Here is a 13,463-nt window from a genome sequence, read left to right as displayed (position 1 = left end):
AAGACAGAGGAGTACATCACTGCAGAGACATTATTTCCGCTCTGTGCCTCTACTACACCAGCAACACAAATGACAATGTTGTTTATTGCTGTGATCGTTAGAAAATGACCTCCTGGGTATTACTGTTAGGGATCCCAGAGTCAAGCGGGCTTCCATCAGACATGCTCCTCTTCTTCCAGGCAGCCTCATTGGACAAGAAGGTATACCTTAACTGTGAACTCCTGTTTCCCTACAGTGCAGAGCAATCAGACCCCATCCAAGATATCCGGCAAAATGGGACACATCCTCTTACCCTCTACACATCCTCTTACCCTTTACCTTCAGGACACCCATTCCAAGATGGCCAGCAAGAAAGAAACCTCCGTCCATAAGAAGGGTAATACAATGGAGGCTCTGTGTCTCGTAATAAGTGAAACTCCACACTATGAACGTTCAGTGTTATGGTCAGACTCAAATCTTTAGGTAAGTTTAGGTACTTAGAGAGTGCTTATGCTTTGTTTGGTTAAATAATTCCTAAGTTTAGTTCGAAAAATGTATCATTGTTTCTCTTACAGTATTCCATTGCTCAGTGTGTTGGTGAACACAGACAGGCAGGAGTTGAAACCCTCGGTGTTCAAATACAGGGACTCACTAGTCAGAGTCATAGAGACAAAGATAGGTTTCCAAACTACTGGAATCATCCAGGAAAGGTGCAGCCTATGGTTATTTCCTGCATTCCTTTTGAGAAGATGATCGGTATGTAAATCCTCCCATTCCCAACTGTATACACTACTCACAAAGGGAACAGGGTTCTCGCCTATGTCGTGTGGGTTTATGGTTTCTGCTTTGTCATCCACTGGAGCTCCTTGGTCGAGGTACCTTGAATGCATCAAGGGACGCATGACGTAAATCGTTTCTGCCTAGGGGAAGGACTTTCTGTCCTTGTGTTTACTTCAGTGATCAACGAGGAAGGTTTCTGTCCTGGTGAAGGGGGACATTCCGACGTGGCTCCCAAGAGATCGTTGTACAACTGTGCCAAGCAAGACAGACAATTACTATCACTAGCTTTTTATCATCCTTAGTGAGAGGAAAGTCTGAGTCTTGCTTGCTGAATTTAGTAATGTGATTTGACCTATAAACAAGTGCTTAAACCAATGAGTTTTCTTCTAAACTATCAGGATACTTACGGTTAGTGATATGTATTTCAACTTTGGTTGTTGCGTGGGATCAACATATTCCGCAAAGAAAGGTGAAAATGCTTCAGGAGTTGTGCTGTAGTCAACATCAAAACTATATGGGCTACATTTAACTTTTATTTTATGAAGCACAGTATTAAGATCAGATCAAACCTTAATCGTCAACAATAGCTGGACAGCAGGCTCAGAACCTCAGCAGCACACAAGAAAGAATCATAACCTGTGTTATTTATGTATTTACACAGACTTTTTTCTTCATTCCAGCAGGTGGGGGCATCTCCCAGGACAGGGGCCCAGGGTTTTTGCCCCTTTTGCCCCCATAAAGAAATCGCTACTCCTGGGAGTTTGGATATACGGTTTCCTCCTTGCAAGTATTTGATTGTGTTCATGCTACCTTTTCCATGGACGTGTATTACATGTTTTACACGTGCACCGTGTGTGCTTGGTGCTTCTTCTGTGGAATGTACACTATTCTGATAATTGTCGAGCTATCACCTGAAAGAAAATTGCAAAATAACGACCCCAAAAACACCACATTTTTTTCTTAATCTAATGTTGTAACATTTTTTGCAAATTCTACGCAATAAATAGATATTAGTTTGAGTTGCGTTAGTTCAAGGCCAGGGTGGAAAGACCTATGAAGGGAATCCTGGTGTTCACCTGTGTTCACCAATAGATTTGAAAAGCACCTGACGGCGTAGAAACCAATGCAGGAACTGATTCTAACCTAGGCAGAACGAGCCACATCTATATACAGAGCACAACTCCAGTCTGGTGAGCAGCAAAGCAATAGACGCAGGGTCCTACCTGGATGACATGAGGACACCACTAAGGGGGTGATGATCCGTGGAAGAACAACAGAACACCTCGAGACACCAAGATCCAGGAGAAAACATTGCAGAAAAGGAGGCAACCAAAGCTTCAGATCCAAGGGAAAAACACCAAAATGCCAAATCCAAGGTGAGATTCAGAGACAAGTCAAGAAGAAGTCCAAAGTCCAATAACTAAACCAACCTTTCTTTTTTCCCCTTCTCCAGAGCCATCCAGAAGGACGTGTCCCCACTCCACTGGGGCACAGCGTGGACACCCAGACCAAGATTCTATTGCATTAGCCATGAAACACCATTAACATGGCCAACGTCGTTTCTCGTCGTGCCTGACCTCCTCTCTCTGCCTGGAGATTCATTTCGGGGAAAGGAGATTCCAATTGGCCGCCTGATGCAGCAAATCAGCGGTTCAGTTGGAGCCGGGAGGCGACGCCGGGCCTAAACCAAAGGCCTACACTAAGGATCCTGTCTTTCCCTGTTTTACCGGGATTCCGGTCCGACCCGGTCCATACACCCATGATCCTGTCTCTGCTACCCTGCTGCAGGCACTCTAAAATGTTACATTTGTCTTCTTCTATTCGTCTCACTCGAGTAGCTAGCCATCCGTAACGATGGTTACTCTTAATCTGCCACCCAAACATTACCACTTCCACTATTTCCTCACTGTGGGTAATCCATATCTTGCTCATGCTGTTATATTTCCATTGTATGTTAGAACTCCCGCCGCAGCCAGGCCCTGTTTCATGATGTAGTAGCGTGTGCTCCCCTCCCATACTATGTTCGCCCACATGATAGCCTGATGGGTGCATGACGTCCCCTCCCCCCTGGTCGTGTGCATGTAGTGCGTGAGTCTCCCCCATCCACCTTGGTTTCCTGTATGTAGTGTGTGTGTCTCCCCCCGAACACCATGATTGCCCTGTATGTAGTGCGTGAGTTTCCCCCACCCCCTTGGTCCCCGGTATGTAGTGCGTGAATCTCCCCCAGCCTCCTGGTCGCCTGTATGTAATGCATGTGTCTCCCCCACCCCGTTGTCACCTGTATGTGGTACGTGTGTCTCCCTCCACCGCCTATGACCGCCTGCCTTTTGCATGTTGTCCCCCTCTGCCTTGGTCATCTGTAGGTAGTACGAGTGCCTACCCCACACCCTTGGTCGTGTGTATGTAATGCGTGTGTCTCCCCCACCACCATGATCGCCTGCTGTATGATGTTCCCCAACTCCTTGTAGACAGTTGGCTGCATTGATTGGTTTTGCCAGCACGCATTTGCTACTGGATTTGACCTTCTACACATTGTATGCACCGCCACCCTCCACAGGGGGTCAGGCTGCCTGCCTTTGCCACCAATTCTGACTCTTGCATTACTTGATGCAACCACACTCAAGTTAGGGCTGGCCATAATGTCCTTGCCAACGGATCTTACTTTTTGCACTGGATATGCCGCCACCCGCAACATAGGGTCAGGCTGATGTCTGTGCCACCTATACTGACTCTTGCATTAACTGATGCCACCTTTCAAGATAAGGCTTGCCTTCTTGTTTATGCCACCGGATTTGCCTCTATGCATTGCTTGTGCCGTCGTCCTGAAAGTAGGGGTTAGGCCACATGTATACTTATCTCATAAGCACTTATGTAACTAAAGTAAGTCTTCTTAACAGTGCCGCAATGCCCGAGGGCAGTTGTGCGCTTTACAAATGGAAATTGAAAAAAAAAAATAATACAATGGAAAACACAAACCGATCCAGGAGCAAGAACTAGAATCCAGAGAGTCAAAACCACAAAGAACCAGGAGGCCACTCACTGATTGGAGAACATGTTGAGAAGCATCTTTCTTCCACATTTCGGCATTTAAATCAAGACAACATCACAGATTTCCATGTTTTGTGTGCATTTTGATTGGCAGACCGTGCTTACGTCATACTGTGCCTGACGTCCTTGATGCTGCACTTTGAGGGCGATGCTGATGGTTGGCGGTGGTCCCATTGCTCGAGTCTCCAGGGGAAATGCCAACAATTGAGCCTGTGCCGCCAGTATGTCGAGGGACGCACCGAGCGGAGCATTACAGTTTACCTCACAGGCCTGATGGGCAGGGAGGGAGTCTTTTAGGTTACAAGCCAATAACATGAACACCAGTGCACCCAAAGATCAGTACTGAAGGGTCCCTCAGTCAGCCAAAGTGTAGAACCTGAGTGTGAAATAGAAGTGAATATGCTCCAAAAACATGAGGTGATTTAAAATGTGGCTGTATACCTTCCTGAGTGGGAACCATCCAACCATCCAAGAGAACAGGTTATTTGGGCATACTTTTTCTCAACTCAGTTGAAGGGCTCCACATTTTTGCAATTAGGTACCAAAACAGACTCACAGGCAAGAGACATGGTGATCTGCACAGCTTGTATAGATGGACATACGCTAAATAACATATTAGTGGTTGAATGTCATTCCCTCAACACCATGGACTTCAACACCCGAAAGGAATTCACAAAACCACCAAATGCTCTACTGGACACACTTCCAAAAGAAGAAAGAAATGAGGCATTCAAAAAATGCATCAGGTACGATCTAGATGATGTAGCACTGAATCAACTCTTTGCCTTCTCCCAAAAGAAAATGGCTGCCAGATGGTTTACCTCAAGTCCCTGAAGAAAACAGCAGGAAATTCAAACAAGCTTGGAGAAAAGATTTCAACCAACATGACAAAAATCACATACCAAAGTCAGATACAACTCTATAAAGCAGAAAAACTAAAAGGGATGAAACTACACTATGCTGAACACATGCCAAAAGCAAGCAACACACAGAAAGAGATGTGGAACCTCATCAATGAGATAAGATCCCTGACATCTTGCAATAACATCCCCTCCCCCTCGCAGAATCTCTGTAACTGACAAACCACTTTAACAACAAAGTTGTACAAATCCAAAATACATCAAAGCTATGCCAAAGGAAATAAGTAACAATATTGCCAATGTAAAACCCCAGAGGCTACCACATTACAAAACTACTTGACAGTAATCTCGACAGAAGACTACAAGAACATCCTCTGCAAAGAGGCACATTCACAATAGTTCTGCAACCTCATGAGCCATTTTCTGGCAACAGGTCCTGTATATAGGAGCAGGGGTGTTGCTAGTTGTGGAAAAGACCTGGGGCTACGCTAATGTCGGGACTGTCGGACTCGGGGCTAGCTAGCCTTTGGGCTGTAGCTCCAGAGATTCTATCCGGGGCTACAACCAAAAGACCAGGGGCTATAGCCCCCTAGCAACGCCTCTGTAAAGGAGTTTCTAAAACTGCCTATGTTGAACCACTTCTCAAAGATCCCTGAGTAAAAATAGACAACCCCACAAACTACTGCCCAATATCAAGCATCCATTACCTGATGAAACTGCTAGAAATCCACATATGTGGACACATGGAATCCATCCACATACTGGACCAGGCACAAGTTGGCTTTAGGCATGTGAGAATAATAGACACTACTCTTCATCTGGGATGACCTAAAAATGAATTCAGACTCCAACATCAATTACCTCCTGATACTATTAGATCTGTTAGCAGCCTTAAACATAGTCGACCTTGAAACCCTTATCAAAAAGATCCAAGAAGTAGGCATAAGCAACCCGACACTACAGTGGATGATAGCTTTCCTGACAGAAAGAACTGTCATGATCTCTGCTTCCAAAAGATCAGGACTTGCCCGACTCCCTTGGAAGCAGACCCATAACCCCGGTGCCAGTGGCACCAGGCTCATAAAGATGCCCAGTCCCAGCGCTGGAAGCGCCGGGCTCATAATGCTTGGATGGACTTACCTGCAGCAGACCATGCTGCTTACTTACCTGCCAGTTGAACCCCTGATCCTCTTCTGTTTGGGACTACTTTTCATGTTGGGTGGGGCAAGAGCCCCTCCCTAGGTTCAGAACACTGGAACTCTTCTGGAAAGCAGGAACTCTTTTCTTACCTAGGCGTGGCTGTGGAAGGAGATACCTAAGCACTACAGGAGGCTATTTAAACCACACCCGATGGATGAATCTTGCTTTGCGTTATTCTGCATTCTCTGCAGCAGAACGCTCATCGTGTCTTCTGCTTCTGATCCTGGGCCTAAGGGAACAAAGGCTTACCATCCTGGAATCCAGTCTTCAGCAGCACCTGTAAAGACAAAGAAAGAACAGGTTAGCACTACGGTCTTCAGTGGCAGCGCATCTCTTACCTGGTCCATCGGCTGTCACCAAAGCCTTGCGCTGCATTCCGGCATCTGAAAGACAAAGGCTTACCTACTCTTCGCATGCTCCGGAGGTCTTCAGCGCTGCATCCAGCATCTGAAAGACAAAAGAAGGTGCGTTTAAAGACATTGGGCAACTTTATTACTCACGTGCCATTACTCCTTCCCACACCGAATCCAGTGGGTATTCCAGCACCCTTCAGCTTCTCTAAAGCTCCGAACTTGTACCTGCAAGATAAAAGGGACAGTCAGTGCGCATCGTGAAGCAGGCTACAAGCGCTTACTTACGTGCTTCCAGGCGCTTCTATTCCTCACGCGGGTTCGATCCTCAACTCTCATCAGCCCGCCATCCGCCATCGCCGGAACCCTGCAAAACAAGAGATATCATTACAAAAGACTTTTAAGACATTTGAAGTGCCCAGAACTTACCTTTCGTGCAGTTAACGATGGACAGCAGTCCTCTGAGGTCAAGAGGCCTGCACCCTTATCCAATGAAGAAACTGGTTACGGCACCCTGCCCAGAGGCAGATGGAGAGCTCGGCGTTCACTTACCTAAGGTGAGGGCGTTAACCTTTGGGGTTCTACAGGAGAAGAGAAAGGGAAGAGGAGAGAGGCACCCAATAACCCCAGTCCATTAATCCCATATTTTCTATCTGCAGACATCTTACTCTTCGAGTCAGACAAACAGTGCACAGAGGTCCAGCCCAAAGAGCCAACCGTGTGTTACACATCACCTTTGAAGATACGGCATTCACCCAGTCAAGACCGGCGCCTCTGCGGGAATCAGGTGAGCGTTACAGAACGCAAAACTCCCACCCAGGCGCTATGGAAACCTCGGATACCGACCAGCTAGCCCAGTTACTTGGGGAACTAAGAGCAGAAGTGCATGCAGCCCATCAGGAAACAAATGCTCTAAGAAGGGAACTGATTATTTCCAAGGAGCGAACAGACGATCTCGCTAGACAATTGCTACAGTCACAAGCCGGACAAACTCTGTTAGCCGCATCAGGTGCAAATCTTCCTTCAACATCCTCTACGAACCCAGTGCAGATCAACCTACCGGGGAATGTACCTCTGGCTCCGCCTGAACGATTTTCTGGTGACCCAAAGAGGTTTGCAGTATTTATTAATCAGTGCCGGTTGCACTTCTTATGCCGGACAGCAGCCTTTCCAACTGATCAAGCTAAGGTAGCTTTCGTGCTTTCGTACCTTAGTGGCAATGCGGCAGACTGCTCGATCCCTCTAGTTAATCAAGATGATCCGGTTCTCCATGATTTTCAAGCTTTTCAGCTCAGTATGGAAAAACTGTTTGCAAGACATTCACAGGGGCAGGCCTTGGACAATGAGCTCCTTTCATTGCGACAGGGTAATCAAGACCTTTTGGCTTATATTGCGTCTTTCAACAGACTGATAGTGGAAACTCGATGGCCTGAGGACAAAAGGATTACGCTGTTTTATAGAGGTCTACGTGGAGAGCTCAAAGATGTGTTAGCCCAAGTAGTGAATCCCCCGCAAGACTGTTCGGACTATATTGACTTAGTCGTTCAAATTCACCACAGACTGCAGAACAGGAAGGCCGATCGTTCCAAGTTTGATGCTCGAGTATTTTCCAAACCACCAACTCCTACCAAAGGAGTAGATTCCGGGGAACCCATGCAAATAGGGGGCCTGAAAGGACCACTAACACAAAAGGAGCGGGAAAGGAGAAAACAGCTGCAATTATGCCTCTATTGCGGAAACTCGGGGCACTTTCTTCGAGACTGTCCGGTGAAACCAGCCAAGAAGGCAGTAGGAGCTGCAGTCACCAGGGTCACAAACTCTGAGCAGGGAAACGACCTCGCCCGACAAGAATAGATGTCCTCTTGCCGAGCGTTAAAACCAGTTCCGTGACCTCGCATTTCGTGATACCTATGGTCCTCATTAGCCCTGAACATTCGGATCGATTACATGCGATTGAAGCTTACGTCGACAGCGGTGCCATCGGCAATTATGTGGATCATGAAATGGTTTTGAGGATGAATCTGACTCTTTGTCCAAAGGCTGTAAAGGACGTCATTACTACGGTGGATGGTACGGAGATAGCCTCCGGACCAGTAACGCATACCACCCAAGAAGTGACGCTAATAAGTCAAGATGAACACCATGAGAAGATCGTGTTCGATGTGATCAAGGCCCCTCAGTTCCAGATTATTCTAGGAATTCCTTGGTTAGAGAAGCACAATCCTCAGATCGATTGGCGAGCAAGAACGGTTCAGTTTCCAGAATGTGTCTCTACTTGTCACCCTCGACCTGGTGTTGCACTGGCAGCAATTTCCTCGGAGGCTCCCCAGTTACCTCCTGAATACCTAGAATTCCAAGATGTTTTCCGGAAGGATCAGGCTAACTCTCTACCTCCTCATAGGTCTTATGAATGCCAGATAGACCTGATACCTGGATCTACTCCTCCTTGTAGTAGAATTTATGCCCTCACCGAGCCTGAGAATCTTCACCTCCGACAATACCTGGATCAATACCTAGCGAATGGGTTTATTCGTCCTTCCAAGTCCCCTGCTTCCTCAGCTTTGTTCTTCGTTCCAAAAAAAGAAGGGGACCTTAGAACTTGTATAGATTATCGCGCCCTGAACCAGATCACCGTTTAGAATAGATATCCGTTACCTTTGATCCCTGAACTCCTGGACCAAGTCAGAAAAGCATGCATATATACAAAGCTGGATCTTGGAGGAGCCTACCACTTGGTACGAGTAAAAGAGGGCGATGAATGGAAGACGGCCTTCCGCACCAAGTATGGGCTATTTGAATATCAGGTCATGCCCTTCGGACTTTGCAATGCCCCGGCCGCCTTTCAATATTTTATGAACGATGTCCTCAGAGAGCTCATAGATGTGTGTGTTGTTGTTTACATTGACGACATCCTCGTTTATTCTTCATCGGAAACTGAACTTCGGAAACACGTGAAAATGGTCCTCGAGAGATTGCATCAACACAAACTTTTCGCTAAGTTGGAAAAATGTGTTTTCAACGTGACTGAAGTTGAATTCTTGGGATTCATATTATCACCTAGCGGAGTGCATATGGATTCAAAGAAGGTCGATGCAATTCTCAAATGGCCATCGCCATCCTCCGTAAAAGGTGTTCAAAGCATGTTAGGCTTCGCTAACTTTTACCGCAGGTTTATCCCCGAATTCTCTCGAATAGTCCAGCCCATCACCGCCTTGTTAAAGAAAAACAAACGTTTTGAATGGTCTACTGAGGCGGAACAAGCTTTCCAGAATTTGAAGACTAGATTTATCTCTGCACCGATCTTAAAACATCCTCGCCCAGAACTCCCCTACATCGTTGAAACTGATGATTCGAACCTTGCCATGGGGGCAGTTCTATCACAAAAGGACCCAGTAACCAATCAGTTGCATCCCGTGGCATTTTGGTCCCGCAAATTCTCGCCTCCTGAAATCAATTACACTATTACTGATAAGGAACTTCTAGCTATCAAGTCTGCCTTTAAGGCTTGGCGGCATTATCTTCTGGGGGCCTGACACACCGTTACTGTGATTACAGATCACCGAAACCTGCAATATTTGAAAACCGCAAAAGCTCAATCCTCTAGGCAACTCCATTGGGCACTATTCTTTGCCGAGTTTGACTTCATAATTACCTATCGACCTGGTACAAAAAACGGTAAAGCTGATGCCCTTTCTCGGATGGGAGTGGAAGAACATTTGATCAATCCTAAACCTGTACCTATCATTCCCGGACAAAGAATTCTAGGTGTAATCGCCACACAATCCATAGAGGAAGTTAAGGATAAAGCCAGGCTACTGGTAACTCCAGCAGACATACAGAATTGGCATCTGCAGGGAAAGGACTTTACGGTGAAGGACAACCTATTATATTTCCAAGAACGGTTATACCTGCCCAGCACAGATTTACAGAAAAAGGTAATCTCTTGTTATCACGATTCTTTAATGGAAGGACATCCCGGTATGACCAAGACCTCGGAAAAGATCAAGCGCTACTTCTGGTGGCCGTCTTGGAAAAAAGATATCAGAGACTTTATAATGTCCTGTGGAGTATGCGCCCAAAACAAGAGTCAAAAGGAAAAACCAGCCGGCCTCTTACGCCCTATTGACATCCCACCTCGCCCTTGGCATACGCTTTCTATGTACTTCATCACCGATCTACCTCCATGCTCCGGATACAATACGATCCTAGTAATCGTGGACCTATTCTCCAAGATGGTGCATTTCATTCCACTCAAAGGCTTACCAACAGCAGCAACTCTGGCCCGAGAATTTCTCGAAAACATCGTCCGACTGCACGGTTTTCCTTCAGTTCTCATTTCGGATCGAGGTAGTCAATTTATTTCTCATTTTTGGCGAAGTTGCTGTCGGTCGGCTCAAATTGATGTGAGACTTTCGACCAGGCACCACCCTCAAACCGACGGACAAACCGAGAGGACCAATCAAACTCTGGAACAGTATTTGCGCTGCATGCTACAACAAACTGAAAAAACTTGGAAAGATATCCTTTGGATAGCCGAATATGCCTACAATAACTCTGTCCACTCGGGAACTGGGAAGACCCCGTTTTTTCTTTTATACGGTAGTCACCCTCGAACCTCGGAGTTGGATCCACTCCAAGATCTTGGAACACAAGCAGTAGACCACCTGCATTCTACAATCACCCAAGCCTTTAAGGAAGCCGTTTCTCACCTTCAAAGGGCTAAAGAACAATACAAGAAAGGAGCAGACCAACATCGGAAGGAAGCCCCCCAATATCAAGTAGGAGATCAAGTCTGGTTATCCACCAAATATCTACCTCTAAAAGGACCACGCACCTTCAACCCAAGATACCTTGGTCCCTATTCCATCACTACCATAGTCAATCCAGTAGCGGTCAAGTTGGACTTGCCCCCTCACATGAAGATACATCCGGTCTTCCACGTCTCTCTATTAAAACCCGTTTAACCTCAAACCCAACTAACTACATCTCCAAAACCTATTCTAGTTGATGGAGAACTCGAGTTTGAAGTCAAAAGCAGCCTGGATTCCAAGATCTCCAAATCTAAACTATTTTACCTGATTGACTGGAAAGGCTACGGTCCCCAAGAAAGATCCTGGGAACCTGCAGAATATGTCCACGCGCCTCGTCTAATCAAAAGATTTCATTGAACATTTCCTAACAAGCCCAAACCCCCGGAGAAGCCCGGTTTGGGAGGGGCCTTGAGGGGGGGTGCTGTCATGATCTCTGCTTCCAAAAGATCAGGACTTGCCCGACTCCCTTGGAAGCAGACCCATAACCCCGGTTCCGAGTGCCAGCCAGTCCCAATTGGGACCTTTTGGACCCTGTCCTGGCGCCAGTGGCACCAGGCTCATAAAGATGCCCAGTCCCCAGCGCTGGAAGCGCCGGGCTCATAATGCTTGGATGGACTTACCTGCAGCAGACCATGCTGCTTACTTACCTGCCAGTTGAACCCCTGATCCTCTTCTGTTTGGGACTACTTTTCCTGTTGGGTGGGGCAGGAGCCACTCCCTAGGTTCAGAACACTGGAACTCTTCTGGAAAGCAGGAACTCTTTTCTTACCTAGGCGTAGCTGTGGAAGGAGACACCTAAGCACTACAGGAGGCTATTTAAACCACACCCGATGGATGAATCTTGCTTTGCGTTATTCTGCATTCTCTGCAGCAGAACGCTCATCGTGTCTTCTGCTTCTGATCCTGGGCCTAAGGGAACAAAGGCTTACCATCCTGGAATCCAGTCTTCAGCAGCACCTGTAAAGACAAAGAAAGAACAGGTTAGCACTGCGGTCTTCAGTGGCAGCGCATCTCTTACCTGGTCCATCGGCTGTCACCAACGCCTCGCGCTGTATTCCGGCATCTGAAAGACAAAGGCTTACCTACTCTTCGCATGCTCCGGAGGTCTTCGCACTGCATTCCGGCATCTGAAAGACAAAAGAAGGTGCGTTTAAAGACATTGGGCAACTTTATTACTCACGTGCCATTACTCCTTCCCACGCCGAATCCAGTGGGTATTCCAGCACCCTTCAGCTTCTCTAAAGCTCCGAACCTGTACCTGCAAGATAAAAGGGACAGTCAGTGCGCATCGTGAAGCAGGCTACAAGCGCTTACTTACGTGCTTCCAGGCGCTTCTATTCCTCACGCGGGTTCGATCCTCAACTCTCATCAGCCCGCCATCCGCCATCGCCGGAACCCTGCAAAACAAGAGATATCATTACAAAAGACTTTTAAGACATTTGAAGTGCCCAGAACTTACCGTTCGTGCAGTTAACGACGGACAGCAGTCCTCTGAGGTCAAGAGGCCTGCACCCTTATCCAGTGAAGAAACTGGTTACGGCACCCTGCCCCGAGGCAGATGGAGAGCTCGGCGTTCACTTACCTAAGGTGAGGGTGTTAACCTTTGGGGTTCTACAGGAGAAGAGAAAGGGAAGAGGAGAGAGGCACCCAATAACCCCAGTCCATTAATCCCATATTTTCTATCTGCAGACATCTTACTCTTCGAGTCAGACATACAGTGCACAGAGGTCCAGCCCAAAGAGCCAACCGTGTGTTACACATCACCTTTGAAGATACGGCATTCACCCAGTCAAGACCGGCGCCTCTGCGGGAATCAGGTGAGCATTACAAGAACTGAAAACGCCTAGCTACCATCCTTCATCTCAACATCACGCACACTCACCTTTGGGGTTTCACAAGTCTGATCCCTATCACCACTACGCTTCAACATTTACAACATTTACATAACCTCACTCATGACACACAACAAAGTACACAGACTCACATGTCACAACTATGCAGATGATACACAAATCATCTGCAAAATCAATACCAGCAAAGTCATAGACTAAAGCTTTGTCAACTGCCTCTCACAAATCAACGCAACGATGAGCAGCAAAAGCCTTAAATTCCTCCTGGAAAAAAACTAAATTATGATCACGCCCAAAAACCTCTTCATACAACCAGATATACCATGGCCCATGTAGCATGCTGCTTGTGTTGGTGCACAGATGCAAGCATTAGAATGTTGCCTGGTGACTGGAACCTACTCTACATCAAGGTTCCAGTGGAGACAGTTGGGACACACAGGATGGGAGAGAGTCTGAGAGGAGGTGAATGGAAATAGTGTGCATATTAGTTGTGAATGGTATGGTGTTAAATGCAGATTTATATGGAATTTTGATAAAAGTTATACAAGTTTATTAATACTTTTGAGGATTTGCAGGGTGAATATG

This window comes from Ambystoma mexicanum, chromosome 8 (assembly GCF_040938575.1).
Source record: "Ambystoma mexicanum isolate Mex_15411 chromosome 8, UKY_AmexF1_1, whole genome shotgun sequence".
NCBI lineage: Eukaryota > Metazoa > Chordata > Amphibia > Caudata > Ambystomatidae > Ambystoma > Ambystoma mexicanum.
Note: the sequence above shows the minus strand (reverse complement) of the source record.